Source organism: Sorex fumeus, unplaced genomic scaffold (genome assembly GCF_029834395.1).
Source record: "Sorex fumeus unplaced genomic scaffold, SorFum_2.1 ptg000002l, whole genome shotgun sequence".
NCBI classification, from domain to species: Eukaryota; Metazoa; Chordata; class Mammalia; order Eulipotyphla; family Soricidae; genus Sorex; species Sorex fumeus.
In genome coordinates this window covers 71,710,604-71,714,588 of record NW_026606059.1, presented here as the reverse complement: position 1 = coordinate 71,714,588, position 3,985 = coordinate 71,710,604, and positions in this window count along the sequence as shown.

The following is a 3,985-nucleotide window of genomic DNA, read 5'->3' as shown; positions in this document are numbered from 1 at the left end:
GAGAAGATTCTAACATTAGAATGTGCCTTATGAAAAAGTTGCTCTTTGAGGAATTCTGCTTTACCCGTGGCATACTGACTTCATTAGAGATCCTTCAGGTTAAGGAGTTTGTGTTCTTTTGACTGTAGCATGCTTAGCACACACTGTGCTCTGAGTAAGTACTGAATAAACTGTTTAAATAAATGAACAGAGTGCCAGAAGAAACTTTCCTTCTACCAGATTTTTGATATGTGAAAAGCCTTCCAATATGCTACAGAAAGTACACTTTATCCAGACTTAACAATTCAAATAGAAGTGTATAAAATTCATACCCAGGGGACTGGAGGCAATAGTTTAGCAGCAGGTATAATGCTTGCCTTGCACATTGCTGGCCCAGGCTTGATGCCAGGCACATGTGGTCCCCCAGGCCTCACCAGGCGTAATCCCTGAGTGCAGAGTTAGGAACAAGCCGTAGGTTCCCACCAGATATGGCTCTGAAAACCTAAAAAATAAAATAAAATTCATACCCAGTTACAAACCAACTAGTAATTATGGTTGTTAGGGTAATAGGTTCAAACTGCTTGTGAGCATGTAACAATTCATTTTGGGTAAGGCACTTGTGAGTGTGTATTGTTATATGACAAGGGTATTTTCCTTTGAATTTTTTTCTTAAGTAAGCTGCCTATTTAAGAAACAACCCTTTATACATATAAATTATGCCAAGAAAAGTACCAATATAAATCTATTTTTTTATACTGAAAGTTTCTAGTATAACATGGATTAAATTTTTGGTTTTAAACTTTGTATTGACTATATCCTGCCGTTCTCTTCTTGACCTTATAGTTCCATTTAAGAAATCTGCTGTGAATCTTATGGGTAATCCTTTTAAAGGCCCTGTGATATTTCTGCTTTTTGTATTCTGTCTGATTTTTTCCATTCTGATTACAATGTGCCTTAAATTTTTTCTACTTGGGTATATTTTGGCTGGTGCTCTCCTTGAGTTTCTTGAATTTAGGAGCATGCATCCCTCAAGTCTAAGAAATTCTCAGTTATAATTTCATTGACTAGTAGTTATTTTTCGAATCTTGTCTTCTTGTTCCTCAAGGACTGTGACTGTAGGTTAACATTGGTTTGTCCTTTCTCCCTTGCCACAGGGAGCTTAGGTTTATCGGGTTACACCCATCACAGTGCTCCCAAGTCACTCCCATTCCTCCTGCTTATCTCTTCCCCAACCAGTTAATCAGCTTTTTCCCCTAATCAGATTCTGTTAACTTGTAAGGTCAGATCCTTCTAGGACACTGAACTTGTAAGTTAAAAATTGCCTTTCTCCTCTCCTTATGTCTTTTGAATAGTTTTCTTTAAAGCAATGTCCTTTTTGTATGGACACAGGAAGACAGTTAATATTATGTTTTTGTAACTTGGGAGTAAATTGGCTCTGTACAATACACACTCTGGGGCATCTGCTTCCTCAACTTAAGCCTCAGTTGCCCTTAGTTCCTAGCACACCAAAAGCAGGGTCCTGGCAAGGGATTGAATGGACCCAGGGCAAACTGTGAGCTACCCTGGCATCAAAATGGGCCAGACCAAATCGACATGATACTCAACTGTAAGTTGAGAGCATGGTCATGGACAAATGCTATCATGATCCAAAAGTAACAATGAGATTAGGACCCTACTAGGGATAGGAAAGACTAATCTGGCCTGAGCACTGTAGCCTGAGATTGAGATGACCCCAGGAGAGCAATTCTATAAGCTTAATGTATCTCTTACTGTGTCCATACAAAATGATTAATATTATGAATGTTTATATGAGAGGAGAAACACACCCATGGGATTCCGCTCTTGGGTGGGTTGTCCTGCTGAATGAGAATTTGTCCCAGAAACCTCCCCTGAGGAAAAGACTTTACCTCTGTTGATTGTATGACCATACCTACAGCAGAGCCTGGCAAGCTCCCTGTGGCGTATTCGATATGCCAAAAACAGTAACAAGTCTCACAATGGAGATGTTACTGGTGCCTGCTCGACCAAATTGATGAACAACAGGACAGTGCTACGGTGCTACTGTTGTACTCTAAAGGTTTCCTTTATCTCACGTTGGAGTTCATTGATCTTTTTCCCCTCACCTGCTATTACTCTGCTGCTAAGGCTTTGTACTGAGTTTTATTTCACTTACCACACTAGTTAGTTGTCATTTTATCATAGTTTCTTTTTATTTTTACTACCATGTATTCTTGCATTCTTGACTCTCTGTAGCACAGTCTCTTTGACCTCATTAACCATCCTCTTCAGTGTCTCTCTAGCAATTATCTGAGAGGTTCCAAAGCTGGTTGGAAGTGGCAGAACCTTCTAGGTAATTATCACTTACCAAGCTTGTGGGACTTCTACACAACTTCTGCATTGTGTCTGCTCTGCTCTGAGGGTGAATCACTATGGCTTGCCTTCATGGAAGTTCCCTGAGGGGTTCACCTGGGTGTCACTCTTACCTGCAGGCCTTTCCCAGTGAACTTGAACTGTTTCTGGGCAGTCATTATGTGTAGATTACAGGGGTAATTTCTAAACCATCTTCACCCTGCCTCTCCTTCTGCTTCAGTCTGAGATGCTGTATCTTACCACCACCCCTGCCTTTGTGATTTTCTACAGAAAAGCTTACGGAACTAGAAATGAGGTACTAAGAGAATGCAGTCCCTATGGACAGATGGGGATGGGCTCACAGTGGGGGCACTAAGTGTGTGCTGTGTGTTGTGTGAGGAATAGAGCTGTAGAATGGCAGCATACAGGGCTACATGGTTTGGGGTATAACTGTCACTGTCCTTCCATTGTTCATCGATTTTGCTCGAGCGGGCCCAGTAACGTCTCCATTGTGACAATTGTTACTATGTTTGGCATACCAAATACGTCACAGGTAGCTTGCCAGGCCTTGCTGTGCGGGCGAGATACTCTCGGTAGCTTGCCGGGCTCTCTGAGAAGGGCGGAGGAATCGAACTCGGGTGGGCCATGTTGGCCGCTTGCAAGGCAAACGCCCTACCCACTGTGCTATCTCTCCAGCTCCGGCTTGGTGTATAACCAGTGGTAATTAGAGTTTTGTGAGAGATCTGTGCTCTGAGAGCTAATGGCAGCTGGAGAAGAGGAAGAAATGGGTGGATTCTCTGACACGGACAAGCAGAAGCCCCGGCAGATGCTCCCACTTGTCCAGTTACAAGCAGGAACCCAATGCAGCTTTATTTGTAAGTCTCAACTCATATGCAAGATGAGCCAATTATAAACTATTTTACTTTTTTTTTGATTACATAAATATCGGGCTGGAGCGATAGCACAACGGTAGAGCATTTGCCTTACAAGCGGCCAACATGGCCGACCTGAGTTCGATTCCTCCTCCCCTCTCGGAGAGCCCGGCAAGCTACCGAGAGTATCGAGCCCGCACGGCAGAGCCTGGCAAGCTCCCCGTGACGTATTCGATATGTCAAACACAGTAACAACAAGTCTCATGATGGAGACATTACTGGGCCCGCTCGAGCAAATCGACGAACAACGGGAGGACCGATGAAATGAAAAGGGCAACATAAATATCAACACTTCTGTCTTTTTAAATGATGGCATTTGATTACCATATCTGACCCAGTCTACTTAACTCATAGCACAACTGAATTGTAACTCTAGTAGCCTTGTGGATATTAGCCAAGAGGGAGCAAGGGGAGATTGGGCAAAAGCACAGATCAAACGTCATTGCTGGAACCTCTGCAACAGAGAAACAAAGTTCATACCATCTTTTTATTAGAATATATTTCTAGTAAAGGACATAGATTGTATTTCTCCATTTCTTTCTGGCCTCTTCTCGAGATCTGTTGTTAAACCTAAGTTTTCATCAAACCTAAATCTTTCTGCATCAGTAATAATAATGATACAACTAACTTAAGATATACTATAGTAATTATGATGGAAAATATTTCAATTCTGAGTAGTATATTAACTTTCTTTTCAATAAAAAAGGAAATAAAATGCAGCCTTG